The sequence below is a fragment of the Erinaceus europaeus genome, chromosome 7, assembly GCF_950295315.1.
Source record: "Erinaceus europaeus chromosome 7, mEriEur2.1, whole genome shotgun sequence".
Lineage (NCBI taxonomy): Eukaryota > Metazoa > Chordata > Mammalia > Eulipotyphla > Erinaceidae > Erinaceus > Erinaceus europaeus.
Window position 1 is genome coordinate 112,935,528 of NC_080168.1, and position 25,041 is coordinate 112,960,568.

Below are 25,041 nucleotides of genomic sequence, written 5' to 3' on the forward strand. Positions count from 1 at the left end.
TGTTGTCTGGGAGGTAGCACAGTGGATAAAGCATTGGACTCTCAACCATGAGGTTCTAAGTTCAACCTCCGGCAGCACATGTACCAAAGTGATGTCTGGTTCTCTCTCCCTCCTATCTTTCTCATGAATAAATAAACTGTTTAAAAAAAAACTTATTTACTGGAAAGAGAGAGTATGTAAGAGCATCATTTTAGCACATGTGCTGCTGGAGATTGAACTTGAGGTCTCATGCTTGAGAGTTCAATTTTATCCACTGCCCTACTTTCTAGGCCACACACACAAAAAAGTTTTTCTTTTAATGGAGATGGAGCCAGAAAGGTATAGTGGGGGTGGGGGGCACAACCCTGTCACCTGTTTATGCATCTCACAACCAAGGCTGGCTAGGGTTCACCTTTCACTCTTAGTGCTCCAGACGCACCTCAAAAAAATAACCTTTAAACTTTGTCTCTGACTTGTTGCATATTAATTTATGCCTGGGAAAGAAGTTTTCTCATAAACTTAGGAATCTGAAGAAGGGAAGGTAGCACATTCCCTTTCAAGAATACAGAAGCCCCTTCCTCTCACATACAACCCCAAACCACCTGGGCTCCTTGGAATCATCGCCAGCCCATCTCCCTTCCTGGGCACTAGGTATGCCAGTTTGCTGAATGCAACACATATGGTTTCACACAGTTTTCCACTTGAACTTTTGTTTTCTAGGCAAATTCTGTAAAATCCAGCTGCAAAGTTTCCTTGAAGCTTAGTTCATGTCAGGTGCTCCTTTTGTGAGGTGAAAAAAACATTCTCTGGGGGGTCAGGTGGTGGTGCATCCAGCTGAGTGTGTTCATTACCATGTACAAGGACTTGGGTTCAAGTTTTTGCTCCCTACCTGTGTGGTGGGGCTGGGGTGCTTCATGAGCAGAGAAGCCAGTCTGCAGGTTGTCTATCTTACTCTCGCCCCCTCCACCTCCCCTTACTTTCTCAATTTCTCTCTTATCAAATAAAATGGAAAAGAAATGGAAAAAAACAGTCACAGATTGGGGGCTGAGTGATAGCGCACCAGGTCAAGTGCACATAGTACGAAGTGCAAGGACCTGCATAAGGGTCCAGCTTCGAGCCCCCCACCTGCAGGGAGGTTGCTTCGCAAGCAGTGAAGCAGGTCTACATGTTTTATCTTTCTCTCCCCCTCCTCTCTCAATTTCTCTGTCCTAGGACCTAAAGGGGGTTGTACTGTTATATGGAAAACTGGGAAATGTTATGCATGTACAAACTATTGTATTTACTGTCGACTGTAAAACATTAATTCCCCAATAAAGAAATTAAAAAAAAATGTCTCTGTCCTATCCAACAACAACAGCAACAACAATGGAAAAAAGCTGGCTGCCAGGAGCAGTGGAATCACAGTGCAGGCACCAAGCCCCAGCGATAACCCTGGAGGCAAAAAAAAAAAAAAGGCCACAGAGAGCAGTGATTCTTAGTGTCAGCACCAAGCCACAGTAATAACCCTGGTGATAATAAAATAAATAAATACATAAATAACAAAGCAAATACATCTTTCAAAGGGCTGCAGAAAAAGCTCACCTGGAAAGTGTGTTGCCCTGGCACGTGTGTAGCCCAGGTTCAAGCCTGGCCCCGAACACACTAAAGGAAGTTTTGGTGCTGTGGTCTCGGTCTCTCTCTCTCTCTGCCTCTATTTCTGTCTCTATCTTAAAAAAAAAAAAAAAGAAAAGAAAAAGTTTCGTTTTTAAAATGCAATCTGGAAGGTAGAGCAGTGGATAAAGCATATGGTCCCATGTTCAATCCCCAGCAGCACATGTACCCTAGTGATATTCTGGTGTGTTCTCTCCCCCCTACTCTCATTAATAAATTCTTTAAAAAAAAAAGAATATCCTTCAAAGAGGATAATATTAGCATCTACCTCATAAAGTTATTGAGAGTCTTAAATGAGCTAATGCATAAAAAGTACTCAATAAGATTAACTCCTCTCACAAAGGTCCCTGGACATCACTTCAAACAAACAAAAAATACACATATCCCCACACAGGTAGTATATGCGATCATCTCTAGAACTAGAGTTTGCTGGGTGTATATTATACGTAAGTGTGCACTGTTGACAGGAAACGACTGTAAATGAACTTGGCGCCTCTGAAAGCCAGTTCAACAGCTCTGGAATCTGAAATCCTTTATTTATCCATCTAACAAGAATAGCACAGACAGCAGCAGTTGGTTGTCCCCAATACCGTCTCCCATGAGCCTAAACTAGTCCTGGCCTCTTAGAATGGGCAGAAGTATATACGGCTTGGCCACTAGGCTACTTAAGTTGGGCTTTGAAGGTCTGAATGAAGCTCCTTCGGGGGATGGAGGTGGTAGGGCCACCCACATCCCAGATTGGACACTAAGTGAATATTATCTGGATATCAAGTGGGAATATCTTCAAATAGAGGTCTCTAGAGAAGAGGCATTTATGACCAGTTCATGAAAAAGTAGCCTGTTATAACGCGCCCCTCTCCTCTGTAAACAGCCTATCTTTATCTCTTCCTCCAATACACTGTAAGGCTTCTTCTCCTGGCTCTTCAAATCCAACGGCAAATTCTAAATATCTCAGTGCCCCACCCCCTCCATCCTCTGGCTTTCTGTAAATGACACAACCCCTTGGCATTCCCAGCCATGGAAACAAAGGAATGAGAGCCTTGGCAGGTAAACAATGTGGCACTTCAATGTATGGCCTATTGTTATTTTTGCAGTGTTTGATCAGATCCTTTTTCTGGGATAGATTCCAAAGCATGCTGAAGAGGCTGGGTAGTGCTATGCTTTAAAGGCAGAAAGTTTAAAGCAGGTAGCCTTTAGTCAAGGAGTCAAATCATAAAAATAACTTAAAAGGCGAATACTTTCTAGATTTCAATTCTAAGACTTTCAGATACAGGGCTAGAACCTCCTCACTTCCCTTCCCAAATACTTTTGTTTCCTCTTTTATTCTTGTTAACTTACATTACTTCCACACCTCTCAGAATACTTGATACAAACCCTTTTCACTAGTGCTTGTGTCCTGACTATTCATCCAAGGAAGCCCATGCCAGATCTGTGTGCCAGTAGGGACCTTCAGGGACAAAAGGGATTCCTGGTGAAGAGTACACCTCTCAATATATGAGCTGTGTGACATCTTCCAAAGAGAATAGCATTGGGTCTATTTTGGGAAGCAAGAAGGAGAAAACGACAAGTCCAGGAGGGCTATTCTGAGCCCAGTGGGACACACAGGCAGACAAGAAGTCGCCTTTTTAGAAAAAGCTCACTCCAGAGCTGTCAATTACAAGGCTGGACAGCCAGAAGTCTCTGACTCCTGAGACTTGCTTCTCCTTTCCTTGGTTCATGGCCTCTTCCACAGTGATTCAGTTTGGAGAGTGATCACACCCACATGTGGCTCATTATTTTTGGGAAGTACTTAAACAATCTTGTTATAAGACAGGAAAGAACAAATATGGTGAAATCTATGCCAGACTGGATGAAGAAGGGAACTGGGAGCTGGGCCATGCGGGTTTGTGATAAGGAGTCCAGCAGCCTCTGAGCCTCACCGCCCAACCAGAAAAATACCATTTATCTTACAGAGATGGAATGAAGATTAGTCAAGCTTTTGCTAAAGGCTGGGGTTCTCTGAGACAGACTACCTTCCTGTATCTGTACATTTCACAGCATGAATGAGAAGACTGAAAATGATGTATTTTGAAGATAGCCACCACGACTGCCCACATGCTGAGAAAAGCTTTGAGTTACTATCACTAGAGCCACAGCAGGCTATCACACAGGTCAAAAAGACCTCTGGCTCAAAATGCCAGCTCTGACATTAGTCACATGACCTTGAGTAAGTAACAAGCATTCTGCACCCCAGTTTCCTAATCTGTAAAGCAGGACTATTCATGATCACGTCACAGGACTAAGCAAGAAATGACATGAAATAATATATTTTAAAAGGCAAAGTTCACCTAGTTAGCAAATAGGTGCTCAACAATTTTCCACCCCTCCGAAAGGTAAGACTCATACACAAGCACAAGTGAAATGTGTCACTAATTAGGAAGTGGAGGGTTATAGCAAGACCACAGCAGGAAACTGCTGTTGGAGCCTTAGCCCTGCTTGTAACTTGTTTCTGGCTTTGGGCAAGTCCTTTAACCTCCCTGAACCTCAATTTCCTCATGATTAACCAGAAAGAAGGGACTGAATGACCTCTCAAATTCTCAAAACTGAAATTTGAGTCTAGTTTTGTTTTCCAATTCATGTTTGGACCACTGATGCAACACTGGGAAAGAAGTTCTACTCTGGGAGTCGGGCTGTAGCGCAGCGGGTTAAGCGCAGGTGGCGCAAAGCACAAGGACCGGCATAAGGATCCCGGTTCGAACCCCGGCTCCCCTCCCCACCTGCAGGGGAGTCGCTTCACAGGAGGTGAAGCAGGTCTGCAGGTGTCTATCTTTCTCTCCTCCTCTCTGTCTTCCCCTCCTCTCTCCATTTCTCTCTGTCCTATCCAACAACGACAACAATAATAACTACAACAATAAAACAACAAGGGCAACAAAAGGGAATAAATAAATAAAATAAATATTAAAAAAAAGAAGTTCTACTCTTAGTTTTTTTTTTTCCTTCTTTTTTAAATTTATGGTAATGGAGGTTGCACTCAGGGTTTCACACATGTGCTTTATCAGTGAGCCGTGGTCCGAGAGGTGGTGCAATGGGTAATCAATTATGAGGTCCCGAGTTCAATCCTCGGTAGCACAGTGCCAGAGTGATATCTGGTTCTTTCTCTCTCTCTTTCTCCTCCTTTCTCATTAATAAATAAATAAAATCTTAAAAAAGAAAGAAAGAAAATGGCCTATGGAACCTGGGAGGTGGTACAGTGGGTAAAGCATGGCAGTCTCAAGCTTGAAGCCTCAAATTTGATCTCCAGCATCCCATGTGCCAGAGCAATGCTCTGGTTCTAGTCCTCCAGCCCCCACCCCACCCCATCCTCCAGCTATAGTAGATTTAAATACAGATTTGATTCATGAAACAGACTGTGTTTGAGGGAAGCTGAGCATCCCACACTAGGGTGGCTTCACATTCTGGAGGGATCCCCTACCCCCACGAAGTGGACAGCCACTCAGGGAGTAGCTCCCAAGAACCACCATATAGAGCTAGGCTCACAGCCACTCAGTCCAATATTCTGGTGCTTTTTTGTTTGTTTTAACTGAGGTAACATTGGTTTACAAGGTTGTCTGTTTCAGCCACATCATTCTCACATCTTTCTGATGGGGGTTCCCGCACCAAGCCCACCACCAAAGGACCAACAGCCCTCCCACTCTTACAGTTCCTGTCCTCCTCCAGCTTTGGTGAGTTCAATTTTGCCATCACAGTCTAAGGGTCTGTTTTGTTTGACTGCTTTGTTCCTCTGCTTTCTTTATTTTATCTAGTATTTGTCTTTCTCTTTCTGAGTTATTCTGCTTAGCACGATCCCCTTCAGTTACATCTTATGTCTTTTTCATAGCTGAGTAGTATTCTATCATAGATATAGCCCACAACTTCTTAATCCACTCATCTGCTGTTGGGCAGTTGGATTATTTCCATATCTTGGCTACTGTAAATAGCACTGCAATGAAAATACATGTGTCACCATTCTAGTGGTGGTTGTTATTGTTGTTTGATGCTGGAGCTCAAACTCAGCATCTCATACATGCAAAACATGCCATCATTGAGTGACATCCCTGGTCCTGACCCAATATTCTGCATGAGGGCAGTGTGGTGTCACCAGGCTCAAAAAGAAAGATGTGTGCTAAAAACATTCACATTTTTCCTAGCAGTAAAGGTCCATGGATGATATGTGACTTTTAAAAGCTACAATACCATGATGTTTAGCTTATTAATCGCTCCTTGGGGGCAGTAAGCGTCATCAGTTCAGTACTAGTTGTGGAGTACTGTCCTGTTTAGGTGTGTCACACTTGCCTCTTTCAAATGTCACTGGGCAGCCTTCTACTTTTTTTTTCCAATTTCTTTTTATTATAATTATTATTGTTGTGGTTACGATGTTGTCATTGTTGGATAGGACAGAGAGAAATGGAGAGAGGAGGGGAAGATAGAGAGGGGGAGAGAAAGATAGACACCTACAGACCTGCTTCACCGCCTGTGAAGCGACTCCCCTACAGGTAGGGAGCCGGGGGCTTGAACTGGGATCCTTACAAGGTCCTTATGCTTTGTTTGCACCATGTGCACTTAACCTGCTGCACTACCACCGACTCCCCTGCCATTTTTATAATCTGCATTTTTTTTTTTTTGGCATGCATTGCTGGGAATTGAACTCAGAGCATCACGCATGTGCAGTACCAGCACTGAGAGGCATTTTCATTTCTTTATTTAGAGAGTGAGGAACAGAGGAAGAGAAAAAATGCCAGAGTTCTGCTCCACCCCTCTGGTGCTGCCCAAGGTGCTTCCGTGTGGTATTTAGGCTTAAGTCCAGGGTCTTGCACATGACAAGGCATGTGCTCTACTGGGTGAGCTGTCTTCCTGCCCTCCTGTCATTCTTGTTTATATGTGATGAAGAGGATTGAACCCAGGGCTTCCATCAGACATATAAGGCATGTGCCCTCCCACTCAGTCACCTCCCAGGCTCTACAGAACTGAAACAGAACTGAAAATAGTGTAAATACAAAACTGGTGTTATGGTCCTGAAATCAGAGTTGTTGAGAGTCATGGTCTTTGTTTCATCCTAAGGAATCTTGTAGGATGTTTGATTAAGGTCCAGAGAAAAATAATTAAAATAATCATGGGCTTAATGGGACGTTCTCATCAGTTTGGCCTGATGAATATACTCATCTGCATGGATGAGGGTTGAGAAGCATAGTTACAAAGTCCCAAAGACTAAGGATTACACAAGCTGACTTTTTGCCATTGTGCTTTTAAAAAAATCTTTGTTTATTTCTTTATTTTCCCTCTTGTTGTTTTTCACTGTTGTTGTAGTTATTGTTATTGGTGTTGTCATTGTTAGATAGGACAGAGAGAAATGGAGAGAGGAAGGGAAGACAGAGAGGGGGAGAGAAAGAGAGAAACCTGCAGACCTGCTTCACCACCTGTGAAGTGACTCCCCTGCAGGTGGGGAGCCGGGGGCTCGAACTGGGATCCTTGACAGTACAAGCTGATTTTTGGACTACATCTTAGATACTATAGAAGTAGAAGGCTGGGGAGTCAGGCGGTAGCACAGCAGGTTAAGCATACTTGGCGCAAAGCACAAGGACCGGCATAAGGATCCCAGTTCAAGCCCCCGGCTCCCCACCTGCAGGGGAGTCGCTTCACAGGCAGTGAAGCAGGTCTACAGGTGTCTGTCTTTCTCTCCTCTCTGTCTTCCCATCCTCTCTCCATTTCTCTCTGTCCTATCCAACAATGATGACAAGAATAACTACAACCATAAAACAACAAGGACAACAAAAGGGAATGAATAAATAAATAAATATTTAAAAAAAAAAAGAAGCGAAGGCTGGGAGTCAGGTGGTAGCGCAGCGGGTTAAGCACAAGAGGTGCAAAGCGCAAGGACTGGCCTAAGGATCCGGGTTCGAGCCCCCAGCTCTCCACCTATAGGGGAGTCGCTTCACAGGCAGTGAAGCAGGACTGCAAGTGTCTATCTTTCCTCCGCTCTGTCTTCCCCTCCTCTCTCCACTTCTCTCTGTCCTATCCAATAACAATGACACCAATAACAACAATAAAATTAGGGCAACAAAAGGGAATAAATAAATGTTAAAAGAATGGCAGAGCAGTGCTTTGGCCTTTCTGTCTCACTTATGAAAAGGGTAAGGACAACACACTCAGTAGTTGTGTCCAAGTCATAATGCACAGAGACCTGGCTTTAAGCCCACGGTCTCCACCTGCAGGCGGAGAGCTCTGCAAACAGTGGAGCAGTCCAGGCATCTCCTTCTATCTCCATCTCTTTACTCACCCACTATCAGAAAGAAAGAAAGAAAGAAAGAAAGAAAGAAAGAAAGAAAGAAAGAAAGAAAGGAAGGAAGGAAGGAAGGAAGGAAGGAAGGAAGGAAGGAAGGAAGGAAGGAAGGAAGGAAGGAAGAGAAAAAAGTAAATACGGGGGGAAAGAGAAGGTAAGAAAACTGTGTACAGAGGTCGGGCGGTAGCGCAGCAGGTTAAGCGCACATGGCGCGAAGTGGAAGGACCAGCGTAAAGATCTTGGTTCGAGCCCCCGCTCCCCACCTGTAGGGGGGTGGCTCCATGGGTGGTGAAGCAGGTCTGCAGGTGTCTATCTTTCTCCCCCCACCTCTATCTTCCCCTCTTTTCAATTTCTCTCTGTCCTATATAACAACAAAACAATAGTAATAATCACAACAAAAATACAAGGGCAACAAAAGGGGGAAAATAGCTTTTGTGGTGCAGGCACGAGCCCCAGCAATAACCCTGGAGGCAAAAAAAAAAAAGATTAAAAGAAAACTGTGCACTTCTAATCTGTGTCACTTGAATGTTCATTAACTCTCTCATGGGAGCACCAGAGAACACAGCTCAGGCAGATGCAGCAGGGGCAAATGCCCAGTTCAAGGAGAGTCAGGAGCTCTTGGATAGTAAACCATTAAACAGTGGTGCTGGGAGTCGGGCGGGTTAAGTGCAGGTGGCTCAAAGTGCAAGGACCGGCGTAAGGATCCCGGTTCAAGCCCCCAGCTCCCCACCTGCAGGGAAGTCACTTCACAAGTGGTGAAGCGGGTCTGCAGGTGACTTTCTCTCCCTGTCTTCCCCTCCTCTCTCCATTTCTCTCTGTCCTATCCAACAATGACAACATCAACAACAATAATGACTACAACAATAAAACAAGGACAACAAAAAGGGAATAAATAACTAAATAAATATTAAACAGTGATGCCATTATCTCCAGCTTATCTCAAAATACTAAGTCCAGGATTTTTTCCCACAACACCACACTACTTCACTGACTTCCTTTCTGGCCAGGCCTAGCACTTAAGAGTCTTCAGGGTCATATCTGTATTGAGCTACCATGCTGCATAACAAATTATCCCAAGTACTGGTTGGTGGTGCACCTGGTTGAGTGCACATGTTACAATGCTCAAGGATCCAGGTTCAAGCCCCCAGCTCCCACCTGCAGGAGAAAAGCTTCACAAGTGGTAAAGCAGTGCTGCAGATGTCTCTCTGTCTCTCCTCTCTTATCACCACCTTCCCTCTTGATTTCTGGCTGTCTCTATCCAATAAATAAAGATAATAAAAAATAAAAATAAACTATCCCAAAACATAGACATAAACTCCTCATTACTTTGTACACTGATTCTGTGGGGAAAGAGATTCAAGGAAGGGACAGGCAGTTTCTATCCCACAATACCTTGGTCAAATGGAAGATTCAAAGGCTGGGGTCTTACACACTCATAGCTATGAAGCAGATTCTGGCTAGTGGCTGATTCTGCGTCACAACATTTCTCCTGAGCAGTCCCTTGTGTGTGCTGCCTCCTCACAGATTGAGCAATGTTTCAGAAGGAGTGAACCAGGCAGGAACTGTATGCTTTTTACACCTCAGCCCTAGAAGTCACACTGAATTACAACTCTCATGTGGAAGGTCAAGCCTCCATCCAAATTCGAAGTCACTGAAAGAACATACAGACAGGAGATGCTGTCACAATCACTCAGTCAAATACAATTAGCCACAAAGACCTAGTTCTTTAATCAGGCTCCAAACATCCTATATATTTATCACCATTCATATCAGAATAAACATTTGCTGCAAAGCAACTATGAACACAGAATTAGTTGTGATCCTTTACCCACCTTGAGGGGGAATCAAACAACTACAACTTGTTTATTTCAAAAGTATGTGGGGACATATATTTCCAAAGTATGCTTTTTTTTTTTTTTGCCTCCAGGGTTATTGCTGGGACTAAGTGCCTGCACTATGAATTCACTGCTCCTAGAGGCCATTTTATTGTTGTCATTATTGTTATTGTTGCCACTGATGTTGTTGTTGTTGGATAGGACAGAGAAATGGAGAGAGAGGAAACAGAGAGGGGGAGAGAAAGATAGACACCTGCAGACCTGCTTCACTGCTTGTGAAGCGACTCTCCTGCAGGTGAGAAGCCAGGGGCTTGAACCAGGATCCTTATGCTGGTGCCTGCACTTTGCGTGGCCACCTGCACTTAACCCGCTACGCTACCACCTGAACGCCCTAAGTATGCTTCGTAATAAAAATGGAGGAGCTAATTCTTTTGGATCTCTGTGATCTCCTCTATCACTGAAAGCACCTTCAGGGAGACATAATTACATAGTGATTAATAGTCTGGATTCTGAGGTCAGACAGCCCAAAACTGAATCCCAAGCTCCTTTACCTCATAGCAACACAGAACAAGTTTCTTAAACTCACTGGCCTTATCTGCTCATTTATAAAATGGGAGTAACAGAATCTCCTTCACCAATGGCTCTAAGGAATAAGGTGCTTGGTGCATGAGGCTCTTAGTAAAGTGCCTATGCAGTTAAGTGTACAATTAAATGTTAGATATTCCCATCCCACAGACACTGTTTATCTAGCAGGTCCCAACCTTTAATGTTTTTAAATACAGTACCTTTGATCTTTTATTACCGATAGTCTTTGGCAAGTTATATGTTAAACTACACATCTCACTGCAATGTCATCATAAATTTAAAGTAATTGACAGTCTTGATAATCATCAAAAAATCTAGTCAATGTTCAAGTGCCCTTTATTGTTTCAAAGAATGTTTAAAGTTGGTTTGTTTAAATCTGGCTCCAGGGAGAGCATGCACATTAACCACAGACAAGGACCCAGGTTCACGCCCTGCTCCCCACCTGCAGGGGGAAGCTTCTTCACAAGCAGTTCTGCAAGTGTCTCCACTTCTCTCTCCTTCTGCATCTCCCCTTCCCGTCTCCATTTCTGTCTTTATCAGAAAGAAATTTTAAAAGGAAGGAAAAACTATTGTGAGTGGAGCAGGCACTGAGCCCTAGCAGTAGCCCTAGTGGCAATAATGGGAGGAGGGATCTGGATCCAAATAAGGTCTTTCACTGTACCTGGATGACAGCTCTTAACTTTCTCTTAATTTACAGAATTTCCCTTTGTTGTAGTATTTTTTCCTTGTAAAATGAATGAAGAAACCAAGCCACATGCCCTATATTTTCTCTTATCACTATATCCTTGGTTGAATGACTGAGTTCACCTGTCTAGAACAGTTCACCTTTAAAATATGCAAGAGTTAGGAGTGTCAACCCCACACAGCTGAAAATCTGTGTGGTATTACAAAAGCAATCCATATTTCCTCATTTAAAATACTACACAAATATATAATGTAAGACAGAAATCCCCCTTATTTCTTGCCCCAGAAATAATTAGCACAACATGGTAGATATGTTTTCCTCAACGGTGCCTTAGATGTATACTATTTAGAATTTTTTTTTAATTTTACAATGATACTAAGTGTTGAGAACTCGGGAATTGGGTGGTAGTGCAGTGGGTTAAGCGCACGTGGCATGAAGCGCAAGGACCGGCGCAAGGATCCCGGTTCGAGCCCCTGGCTCCCCATCTGCAGGGGATGATTCACAGGGGATTCACAGGCGGTGAAGCAGGTCTGCAGGTGTCTTATCTTTCTTTACCCTTCTCTGTCTTCCCCTCCTCTCTCCATTTCTCTCTGTCCTAATAATGACAACATCAATAACAAAAACAGTAATAACTACAACAATAAAAAACAAGGGCAACAAATGGGAAAATAAATAAAGTTAATTTTTTTTAATTGTAAAAAAAAAGAGTTGAGAATTCAATTTGTGCATTAAAGATAATTTACATATATACAAGGTCTGTGAGATGTGATTCGTTGCATTCTTATCAAAATCCTACTGATCATTTTTTATGAAGGGGAAAAGCTGATCTTTGAATTTATATGGAATGGCAACAATCCTGCATAACTAAGATTATCTTAGGGAAAATAAAGCAAAGTTAGAGGACTCAATTTCTTTTTTAAATTTTTTTATTATCTTAATTTATTTATTGGCTAGAGACATCCAGAAATTGAGAGGAGATGGGGAGAGGGAGACAAAGCTTTCCCCCTGCAGGTGGGGACCGGGGGCTTGAACCCGAGTCCTTGTGCACTGTAACATATGTACTAAACCAGGTACACCACCACCTGGCCCCTCACAATTTCTTTTAAAAAGTTTTTTATTTATTTACTGGATAGACACAGAAACTGAGAGGGGAGTAGGGAGACAGAGAGTAACACCTGCAGCCCTGCTTCACCACTTGAAAGGCTTGGCCCCAAGGATTCATAATTTCTTAATTTCAAAACTTACTAGAATTAGTTGTCAAACCAGTATGGTACTGGTATATGCACAAATATATAAATCAAAAGAATGTATCTATCACTAACTGATTTTCGACAAGAGTGCCTCAAACATCTGGGGGAAAATCTAGTCCTTAACAAACGGTCCTAGACATTGGATATTCATATGAGAAAGAGTGAAACTGGGCATTTACCTTATATCAGATGCAAAAACTAACTCTAAATGTAAGTACCAAAACTTATGTTCTAAACCCTTAAAAAAGAAAATGAAAACAAATTTCATGGGGGGTTAGGCGGTAGCACAGCATGTTAAGCGCACATGGTGTAAAGCACAAGGACTGGTGTAAGGTCCTGGTTCGAGCCCCTGGTTACCCACCTGCAGGGGGGTTGCTTCAGAATCGGTGACAGTCAGCAGGTGTCTTTCTCTCCCTCTCTGTCTTCGCTCTGTCCTATCTAACAACAACAGCAATGGCAACAGTAACAAAGGCAACAAAATGGGGAAAATGGTCTCCAGGAGCAGTGGATGGATTCATAGTGCAGGCAATGAGCCCCATCAATAACACTGGAGGCAAAACAAAATTTTTGTTTTCATAACCATCAATTTGGCAGTAACATCTTAAATATCACATCAAAAGCACAAGCAGCTAAAAAAAAATAATAGACTTCATAAAAAAAAAATTGGCATCAAAGGATAGTATCGAAAGAGAGAGAGAAAAAAACAACCCTAAGGAATGGGAGAAATTATTTGTGAATAATGCCTAACAATGGTTTGTTATTCAGAACATATAAAAGTTTTTACAAGAGTGGTCCAGGAGGTGGTGCAGTGGATAGATAAAACATTGGACTCTCAAGCATGAGGTCCAGAGTTTGATCCCCGGCAGCACATGTACCAGAGTGATGTCTTCTTCTCTCTCTCTCTCTCTTCCTATCCCTCTCATTTATAAATTAAATCAAATATTTAAAAAACAAATAAAAAGTTTTTACAAGAGAAAATTAAAAAAAGAAGCAAAAGACTTGAATATACGCCTCTCCAATGAAGACATCCAAATGGCCAACAAGCACGAGAGGACGCTCAACATCATCTCAAATGCAAATGAAGTCAAACCCAAATCAAAACCACTGTCAGATGTTACTTCACATGCATTAAGACCTTAAAACTTTTACAAATCCAAGGAGTGCTCGTAAAGATGGAGAAACTGGAGTCCTCAGACAGCACGCTGTTTGTTGGCAGGATCACAGTACAGCCACTATGGAAAAGTCTGATGGTTCCTTCCTAAGTTAAACAGATCACCCAGCAGTTTGACCTCAGGATACATATCGTAAGACATCTGCAAAGTACTGACACAAAAAACTTGAGCACAGAAGTTCGTAACAGCTCTATTCACAATAACTGAAAAGTAGCTATAGGACCAGCAAGACAGCTCATCCAGAAAGATGCCTGCTTTGCCACACGCTCAATTCAGGTTCGAACCTGGACCCGTGCACCTGCTGTGGTGTCTTTCCGACTGAAAAAGTCACCCAAAGCAGTGAAGGTCCTGGGACAACAAAGTGGAAACAAATCAAATGTTTATCAAATAATGAATGGATAACAAAATGTGGTATGCTCATGCAACAGATGTTCGTATTAAAATATAGTATCCATCCATAAAGGTGAGTTAATTACTCATGTAAACATTATGTGGGGGGGCAGGTGGTGGCACACCTGGTTGAGTGCACATGTTACAATGTGCAAGGACCCAGGTTCAAGCTCCCTGTCCCCACCTGCATGGGGAAAGCTTTGCAAGCCGTGAAGCAGCTCTGCAGGTTATCTTTCTTTCTCCCTATCTTCCCCTTCCTTCTTGATTTCTGGCTGTGTTTATCCAGTAAATAAAAGATAATTAAAGAAAAAAAAACATTGTTAGGTGAAAGAGGCCTTTTAATGTATGATTACATTTCTATGAAATACCCAGAAAGCATATTTGCATACATTGGGGCTGGGAGGTATATATGTTGGGGGATGTGGAATTTACAGAGGGAAGTGCCTGCTTAAAGGGCTCGAAGGTGTTACCTTTGAGGTAAAGAAAGTATTGTACTGGGAGTATGGATCGACCTGGCAACACCCATGTCCAGTGGAGAAGCAATTACAGAAGCCAGACCTTCCATCTTCTGCACCCCATAATGATACTGGGTCCATACTCCCAGAGGGATAAAGAATAGGAAAGCTTCCAATGGAGGGGATTGGATGTAGAACTCTGGTGGTGGGAATTGTGTGGAATTGTACCCCTCTTATCCAATGGACTTGCTGTTCATAAAAAATTTTAAAGTATTATAACTAAATAGTAACTGGTTTATATAACATCATGAAAGTCTCTAATGCCATGAAAGTATATACTTTAAAATGTTTAAAAACAGGTACATTTTCTGTTACATGTGCTTTACTATAACTTTAAACAATACCACAAAATCGTATTTATAAAAGTCTATATAATATAATCTCAACTACACACTAATAAAAAAAGAAACAAAAGCTTAATACACACATAGGAAATAAAATGGAAGTACAGTGCTTTTCCTGATTCCTGGGTGTATACAAGATGTCCCAGGAAGTTCTGAACTTCATGTGGATGGAACCAGAGTTCCTCTTCTCACCATACTTTCACTGTGTCTCCTACAATGCCTGGTGAATAGCACCATGCTTAATACAACTCACTCAATAAATTCAGCCTAATAATTTGAGAGCTGAGGGCTCTGCCTGAGTGACTTTAACTTTTATACCTTTTACATGTCTCCACATTTACTTATCTATTTAGAACAGAGCAGTGCTCAGTTCTGGTGGTATTGTAGACTGAACTTAGGATCTCTGGTGCTTTGGGTAGAGCCTTTTGTGTAAACTCTTAAGTTTAGACTCTTGTCTCCCTAATCATACACTTTATTTTATTTCAGATTTATTAATTGGGCAGTTGGGTGGTAGCACAGTGGTTAAGCGCAGGTTTCGAAAAGCACAAGGACCGGCATAAGGATCCCGGTTCGTTCGAGCCCCTGGCTCCCCACCTGCAGGGGAGACGCTTCACAAGCGGTGAAGCAGGTCTGCAGGGGTCTTTCTCTCCCCCCTCTCCATTTCTCTCTGTCCTATCCAACAATGACGACAGCAATAACAACAATAACTACAACAATAAAACAAAAAGGGAAAATAAATATTAAAAAAAGATTTATTAATTAATAAAAGTGTGTAAGAAAGAGAACCAGAGTATTACTCTGGCATCTGCAATGTCAAGGATAAAACTCAGGACCTCATGCTCGCGAGTCCAACACTTTATCTACTGTGTCACTTACATTTTAACTTTTTTAAAAGATGTTTATTTTATGAGAGAGACTAAAGCAGTGCATATAGTGCTCTCAGAGAATGAAGCTGGGACCTCAAGCATGCAAGTTCTTTTTTTAAAAATTATTATTATTATTCCTTATTTTATTTTCACTTTTGTTGTCCTTGTTTTATTGTTGTTGTTGATGATGTCATCACTGTTGGATAGGACAGACAGAAATGGAGAGAGATGGGGAAGACAGAGGGGGAGAGAAAGACACCTGCAGACCTGCTTCACCGCCTGTGAAGCGACTCTCCTGCAGGTGGGGAGCCAGGTCTCAAACCGGGATCCTTATGCCGGTCATTGTGCTTTGCGCCATGTGCACTTAACTTGCTGTGCTACCACCTGACCCCCAAGCATGCAAGTTCTGTGCTCCAAGGATCTATCTCTAATTCCCTAGTCTAACTTTTTAAAAAGGAATCCATTAAAAAAAAAAAAAAACCTGCTCAGGAGCTAAACAGATCCAGATAACTGCTAAATGTTTATAAGATCCTGAACCAGATCAAAAGATGAAAGTGTCTAGCACTAAACTGGTATAAAATAGAGATAATGTTTGGTTCTCCTGGAGTGGGTTGTGTGGCAGGTCAGGGTGAGGCAGTAACTGGAAACTGACACTACCAGCAGCCATGGTGCTACTAACCTAAGGAAAGCAAAGCAAGCAAAAGCACCTTGAAGCATCAGAATGAACCAGTCAGGGCTGAGGAAACAGCTCAACTTTATTTTTACTATGTATTTTCCTGGTCCCCACCTGCAGGGAGGAAACTCCATGGGCAGTGAAGCAGGGCTGCAGGTGTCTCTCTCTCTCTCTCTCTCTCTCTCTTCCCCCATGCCTTTCAATTTTTTTTATCTCTAGTAATAAATACATAAATTATTTTTTTAAACCAGGTATTTAAAAATATATTAAAAGTCAAAAATCTTGAAGTACCTAAAGTCATATAAAAATTAAACTACATGAATGGTAATTAGTGGTATCTTAAAAAAAAAAAAGGCCAGTGAGTGAAAAGCACCCATAAAAAATGTAACTGACTTAATAAAGGAAGCTATTTGTATGAGGAAAGACAGAAAACTCCACAGATTTAACAATAAGACATTTGATAAACTTGGCATTTAATTCCAATCTGGGAAAAGGTCTCGGAATAGGGTTTGCCTAAGAGAAAGGTGTTTGAAAAGCCAGCTCCACACTATATCTATTCTACAAACTGCCTTTCTGACATTCTACTTGGAGACAAACCCAACCCTAGAGAGCTGTTTAAACAAGTTCACCCTTAAGCCTTAGGTCTAGAGAATGAAAGCTTTGTTCTCGCTCAAAAGAGACATTTGATGTTTATGCTGAGGAGACCTGTCATTGCAACTTAATATATAGCTAACTGTAAATACCTGAACATCTAACAAGAGCCCACCTGCTCCCTAAGAGAATATGAAGGTAAAACAGAAATAAGTGCACCATTATGAAGCATTTCAGTGTTCCCAGGGTCTATGTGTGCACATGGGCTCTACTACCAGTTTAGGCTATCTACCTGCAATGTGCTATTTCTCCTCTACTGACAATAAGAATATGTAAAAGCACCATCTCCTTATTTTGTTGTATTTAAGTAGAAATATTTTTAAAGAGTTGTACTTTCTTTTTTTTAATATTTATTTTATTTTTTTCCTTTTGTTGCCCTTGTTTTATTGTTGTAGCTATCATTGTTGTTGCCATTGTTGGATAGGACAGAGAGAAATGGAGAGAGGAGGGGAAGACAGAGAGGGGGAGAGAAAGATAGACACCTGCAGACCTGCTTCACCACCTGTGAAACGACTCCCCTGCAGGTGGGGAGCCAGGGCTCGAACTGGGATCCTTATGCCAGCCCTTGTGCTTTGCACCATGTGCGCTTAACCCGTTGCACTACAGCCCAACTCCCTTAAGTAGAACTATTTGTAGCTCGTTGGGGTAGAGGGGGAATATTTAACAGCAGTATTTTGTATCTGCTTTCTGATTTACTATACTACTATGAATGGAAAAACAATGCATGCCAGTCTGTTTGTTTTTAAAGATACTAAAGCACTGCTTAGCTCTGGCTTGTGGTGGTATTGAACCTAGGACCTCAGGTATTGAACCTAGGACCTCAGAGGGTCAGGCGTGAAACTTTTGCATAATCATTATGCTATCTCACATAGCCCACACACCAGTTCTGAGGGACAAGAATGATTCTTTCAGGCTAGTGAGCCGATGAAGAAAAAAATCATCCAAAATTGACAGTAAGATTTATGATGTTGAGAAAAAGTTGATTTAGCTGGAATAAAATGGGCATGTGATAGAATAAACAGAGATTAAGGTAAGATAGGAAGACGATTATGTTCTAAGTAACTCACATGTTTTCAGTATTTTTGAGTGACTGGGATAAAAACATATAGGAGATAATAAAATTACAGCAGAACAGAATTTAAATTATTTACCCATGATTTTCATGAGAGGATGGAAAAGAAATGAACTCAATTAAACAAATGTATCAGGCACTGAAACGATATAGGCTCTGTGACAGAACAGGTCATATGAAGAAGTTAAGTCAGATTAGGGAGATACTGTAGTGATAAGAGTACAGAACTTGCAAGACAAGAGGTTCTAAGTTCAAGTCCCGGTACTACACATGCCAGAGAGATGGTCTGGTTTTCTCTCATTAATAAAATATATATGTATTATTTTTTTTTTAAAAAGACAATAATTAGCATAAATGTTTAAGGGGCAGTGACTAGGAGGAACAGACAACTAAAAACCAATGAGGCAGCCCAGGAGGTGGTACAGTGAGTGGATAAACCACTGGGTCCTCAAGCATGAGATCCCACGTTCAAACCTTTGCACTGCATGTGTGGAGTGATACTCTGGTTTCCCCTCACATCAATAAAATAAACAAGACTTAAAAAAAAAAAAAGTGAATCCCTATACTACCAGAATGATGCAAACAGAAAAGCAGAGAGGACGGAATCATTAACCAGGGGAAGGCAAGAGGACAGAGGTCTCATACTGCAGGATGCTGCATCTGGTTAGGAAAAAAAGGTCAAGGTCATGAAATGCTCAAGGCACATTAGGTCCAGTGAATGGGCTGATGCAACAGCAATGCCAACATTTTAGTGACAGACAAGGGTAGAAAAAACACTAGGCCACATGAGACTGACTGTGAGCGCCAAGATAAAGAGTCTAGAGCCGATCCTGGAGGGCAGAGGAACCATCAGATGGATGTGTATTTTTCACTTAAGTCCAGCAGCAGGATGGAGGACACATGGGTGAATGGAAGCAGATTGGTCAGGTTACTTTCACAGTCACCAGCATATATAGTAGTGTACTATATTTAAGAGCACATGTTCTGGAGTCATACCTGGCATCACTGCTTAAGCTCTCTATACCCTATTTTTCTCATCTACAAAACAGGAATAAGAGTACCTTAGAAAATAGTTGCATAGAAAAAAAAATACCATGGTCTGGGAGGTGGTGCAGTGGCTAAGGCACTAGACTCTCAAGCATGAGGTCCTGAGTTCAATCCCCGGCAGCACATATACCAGAGTGATATTTGGTTCTTTCTCTCCTCATATCTCTCTCATGAATAAATGAATACATTCTTAAAAAGGTAAATACCTTCTTTAAACACAAGTGTTCAGTGTGACTTTTGAGTATATAGTAAATGTTCTGCAAATCAGATATTCTTATTACTACTGTCATTTTAGTGGGTCTGGAAAGTCTGAACTCTTAGACGCTTTGTAGTTGTCTGGTTGTTTTCAACAACGGGGGGGAGGGAGTCAATTTCTCTACAATTTTCTAAAAAAGCAAGGAGAGTCTCTTTCCTCAGTATCCCTATCCTGGCAGCATCCAGCTTGGTCCTGGGTACTAGAAATGAACACTGAATCTGATTCAAGCTAGGTACAATACTGACAAAATGTAACATACAAATGTAAACAATTGAGGCAATTCAGAGGATAGAAGGCAAGGCAGGTTCACAAATACTTAACAAAAAAGTTTCAGAGGGAGTCGGGCTGTAGCGCAGTGGATTAAGCGCAGGTGGCGCAAAGCACAAGGACCAGCTTAAGGATCCCGGTTCGAGCCCCGGCTCCCTACCTGCAGGGGAGTCGCTTCACAGGCGGTGAAGCAGGTCTGCAGGTATCTATCTTTCTCTCCTCCTCTCTGTCTTCCCCTCCTCTCTCCATTTCTCTCTGTCCTATCCAACAACGACAACAACAATAATAACTACAACAATAAAAAAAACAACAAGGGCAACAAAGGGAATAAATAAATATTTTTAAAAATTTAAAAAAAAAAGAAAAAAGTTTCAGATTCTTCAACATAATCATTGACATCTGAAAAAAAAAATCTCTCCAAAGCACCCACAATCTTCTTCTCCTAACAGTAACAAACATCTAGGTGCTTATCACTGGGGCTCTGTGCCTGCATGATGATTCCACTGTTTATCCTGTAGATGAAAGCAGTAGAAGAAAACTACATGTATCTTTTCACATTCAAGACCCACTGGTGGTTGGATGTGAGGGCGACCTGGCTGCGACATCTGTTACCCCACTGATCGCCAGGGTTGATTTGGCTGATCTGGCTGGCTAGGCGGGTGTCCCCTTCCTCCCTCACAGCTCCATGTGCGCCCCTCCCGAAGCTGTGCACTGGAAGAGGACAGCCTTCCCCAAATAGAGACGGGTTGGTCTTCGGTCGAGGGTATATGAGTAGCTGTGCTCTCCTGCTAGAACCTCCAAACAAGCTCTTAAGGCCCACTGGTGGAATGGCTGGGTCCCAGGCTTCAAGTACACTAGTGCACTCAAGTCTATCTTAGAATATCTCTTATTCTCTCTCCTGCTTTCTTCTCCTCCTATCACCATCTGACTCACATATACTAAAACAACTACTTACGCTCCTAGTTTCTGTAGGTCAGAAGTCCAGGCACAGCATTAATGTTGTCAGCCATGGATACTTTCTCATCTAGGGCTGGGACCTCTTTCAAGTTCACTTGTTATTGGCAAAATTCATTGTCTTGTGGGTAAAGGGCCAAAGTCCCCATATTCCTCTTCACTAATAGTCAGGGACTATTTCCTTTCCTTTTTTTAAAAATTTTATTTATTTATTTATTTATTTATTTATTTATTTATTTATTTTGTCTCCAGGGTTATTGCTGGGGCTCAGTGCCTGCACCATGAATCCACTGCTCCTGGAGGCCATTCCTCCCCCCTTTTGTTGCCCTTGTTGTGGTTATTATTATTATTGTCAATGTCGTTTGCTGTTGTATAGGACAGAGAGACATGGAGAGAGGAGGGGAAGACAGAGAGGGGGAGAGAAAGACAGACACCTGCAGACCTGCTTCACCGCCTGTGAAGCGACTTCCTGGCAGGTGGGGAGCCGGGGCTGGAACTGGGATCCTTACGCCGGTCCTTGCCCTTTGCGCCACCAACACTTAACCCGCTGCGCTACCGCCCGACCCCCAGGAACTACTTTCAATGCCTAGACTGGGGTGTAGTACCTGGCCATGTGCCCCATGGACAGTTTACACAGAATGACTTTTCTTTCAAGTCAGCTGGAGCACAGTGCCAGAAGGTAAACTTCATGAAGGAAGTCATTTCTGTTTCTATCTGTTACTACTGTATCTCTAGTACCTAAAATACTGCCTGACACAAGAAAGATACTCGATAAATGTGCTATAGGAATATTTAGGTCACCGTGGCAATACTTAATATACAAATGTGTGTGCATGTATATGCATATGTCACACACACGTTTAATTTACAGGCTGAAAATGGGACTTCTAACCTTACATGTTAAATTTTTGGTCCAGGGAGTCGGGCGGTGGCGCAGTGGATTAAGCGCACGTGGCGCAAAGCGCAAGGACCGGCGGAAGGATCCCGGTTCGAGCCCCCCGCTCCCCACCTGCAGGGGAGTCGCTTCACAGGCGGTGAAGCAGGTCTGCAGGTGTCTGTCTTTCTCTCCCCCTCTGTCTTCCCCTCCTCTCTCCATTTCTCTGTCCCATCCAACAATGATGACATCAGTAACAACAACAATAAGAAATAAAACAATAAAACAAGGGCAACAAAAGGGAATAAATAAATATTTTGAAAAAAAAATTTTTGGTCCAGTGAAAGCACTGAAGAGGCCTTAGAATTCCATGTGATATAAATTTAATCTCTTCCACAATCATGTAAATGACTTTAACAAAAGAAAGCTGATCCTCAATACTCATGGATTCTGTATTTCTGCATTTACTCACATGCTAAAATTTACTTATAACTCCCAAATCAATACTCTTGGTGTTTTCATGGTTATTGGGGGGGGGGGGCAGGACACACACACATGACATGAATCACAAATAACTTATCCCTAGTTGAGGTTGGATAAGACAAAACTACTTTCTTCATTTTTGTACCTTTTGTGATGATGAATCCACTGTTAAAATGGCTCTCAAATTAAGGAGTTGGCTTGGCTAGATAAAGCACCTATCATGCATGCATAAAATCACGGGTCCTATTCCTGGTAACACAGGAAGGCAACAAAGAGAATTACAGGCTCCCTCTCTCTCATTTTAAAAAGAAAGAAAGAAAAAAGGACAAAGGAGAAAGAAGAAAGACGAAGAAGAAGAATTGTCCCAGGAAGTGACACGGTGAAGTGACACTGAGCTCTCAAGCATGAAATCCCAACTTTAACTCTCAGCATCACACATGCTGGAGTGAAGCTCTGGTTCTTTCTCTCTCTCTCCCTCCTCTCAATAATAAGCACATAAATCTTTAAAAAAAAATACATGTGGGGTCAAGGAGGCAACTCAGCAGCAAACCCTGCACATTAAGACTCTGCATTCAGTGTCTGGTACAACATTAGAAAAAAGCGGCTCCCAGGAGTAGTGCTGGCACGTCATCTAGTGTTCTTAAAGTACAAGAAGACGGCGGCATACCTCAAAGAAAAATGGGTGTTTTAAGCTTCATTCAGGCATGTGTCATATTGCTGTTAGCCTTCAGGGCAATGTTACTGAATTAACATTATATATTAAATAAGTTGTCCTCAAATAGAAACATAAATAAAACAAGGTGATTGGTTGATGAAAACGTTGTGACCAGTGGCTCAAAGCACTTTAGCATTATAGGCAATGATTCAGTATCCATTAATTCAGTCTTTGGATTAACTTTACAGAACACAACTACTGGACTGGCAGAATAGCTCGCTTGAGATAGTACACTGCTTTGCCATGTGCATGACTCAGGTTCAAGACTGGCCACCACAGCACTTGAGAAAGTTTCTGTCTGTCTGTCTTGCTCTGGCTCTATGTGAAAATGCCATCCCCAGATGATAAAGCCCAGTGATAACCTAAACAAAAACTACACCTACAACAAATGAGATTTAACCTGGTTGTATTAGCCCCATTTTACAGACGAAAAAATAAGTTGAAAGCAATGTGAACTGCAGCTTCCAATACCCTCTAGCACATCATCTGGTCCTGTTTTCTTCACAGTATTCATGACTGATAATTATGTTTAGTTGTTTATTTTCAGTCCAAGTCACTACAATTGTAAGTTCCATGACAGTTGGGGATTTTTGTCCATTTTGTTCTGTTATTTCTCCATGCCAAGAACCATTCCAGGCACACACCCAATGGAATAAATAAATTGCATATATGTAATTGTGTAAATATTAGGGGTGACTTGATACTTCACAGGAAAAAATAGTTTCATTAGGATAAATTCAAAATATTTAGCAAGAAAATAATGCAGGCTTAAGGCTAAGTGGAGAGAGAGAAAAGAATAGCAGAGTTGCCTATAGTAGCACTACCATGGAAAGCTGGAGAGCAGGTTAAGACTGCCTGAGATGGAAACATCACAGCTAAACTAAACTCTAGCAACTCTTAAGAGTCAGTGAAAGAAAGATCTGGGAGTCAGGCAGTGGCGCAGTGGTCAAGCGCATGTGGTGCAAAGCACAAGGACCAGCGTAAGGATCCCGGTTCAAGCCCCCAGCTCCCCACCTGCAGGGGAGTCACTTCATAAGCGGTAAAGCAGGTCTGCAGGTGTCTATCTTTCTCTCCCCCTGTCTGTCTCCCTCTCCTCTTTCCATTTCTCTCTGTCCTACCCAACAACGAAGACATCAATAACAACAATAACTACAACAATAAAACAAGGGCAACAAAAAGGGAAAATGAATAAATAAATATTTTTTAAAATTTTAAAAAAGAAGAAGAAGAAAGAAAGATCTAGTCTGAGTGGTATTTTTGCTCAGTATTACATCTACCCATGAGAAGCCAGCAGGCAGAAAGAATGGAGAAGCAGCGATGGTGTTCGGAAAACCAAGCTGAGGTTGAACCACGTGTGAAACAAAAACCGGGGACAGCAAGAACTAAGAGAAGGTGCTAGACTCTGGCCAAGAGGCGGTATCTACAGAGTAAGAGAAATGCAGGTCAGACTATAAGAGACTGTAGAGTCTGAGGAGCTGGTTCCTTAAAGGATTTCACCATTCCCAATCCAGGCAGAGCTGATGGGCTCTGGATGCCTGTCGCATTTCCAACCTCAGAGGGAGTGATGAGACAAGAGCACTCCAGGATTTTCTTTTTATAAATAAAGAAAGGAAAATGAGATAAGACCCTCTTACATCAACTCCTACTATAACACAAGACAAATAACACAAGAATTCAAGACAAACAGGCACGGTTCCAGAATTTATGTTCATGACTCCTCTGAACAAAAATTGAACAGTAAACAATATAGATTTCCAAATTAAAACAAAAAATCCACTTCAGTATTTTAATCTAACCTTCAAAAATACAGAAGATCTATAGCACCACAATCTAAGGATTCCCAGTCTACCTCAATATCTTGTACTCCTGAAGCTATTACGAGAACAGACTGCAACGCAATTCAACTCATGTTCTAAAATGCAACAAGCAGCTCTAACAGGACATGCTGAAAGAAGCAGAGCGTCTCCTCCTTTACTGATTCATATTTTGGTAGCAAGGTTGCAATTAGCTTACCGGTGGAGAATAAACCTATTTATAACACAGCAGCCCACCTGAAAGACACAATCATCTAAAAAGGTTTTTAGAGAAATATAAAGTGCAGCTTCCTCCTGTACTGACTGCAGATTTCCAAGGTCCTTTAGATGAAGTTCTCAATCTAACCTTCCTGTGTTCAGTCACTATTCCGGCCACCATGTTCTTATGTAACATTTACATAGTGCCATAAACATACCAGAGTTGCGTAAGAATTAGAACATTGCCAAACCAATAAAGCCCTAAAGCAGGTCACTCCCTCCAGACTGTCTTTGATTAGCACAGGTATGCTACCCAGTCTGATGTAAGAACCTGTCAAAGGACAGAAATTAACTAGTAGAGATTCACAAGGAGACATTAACCAAACTGTGCTATGTAGTACTTCCATCAATTTTAAGAGTATGTTATTCTGTCCCATAAGACAAAAAGTAACCCAACATTGCTTGTTCACT

At 41.9% G+C, this 25,041-nt stretch overlaps 1 protein-coding gene across 1 annotated transcript in view; it reads right to left on the reverse strand.

Annotated features, from left to right (window-relative positions):
- ACVR1B (activin A receptor type 1B) overlaps window positions 1–25,041 on the reverse strand; it is a 52,147-nt gene that overhangs the window by 23,772 nt on the left and 3,334 nt on the right. The gene's annotated exons all lie outside the window — the stretch shown is intronic.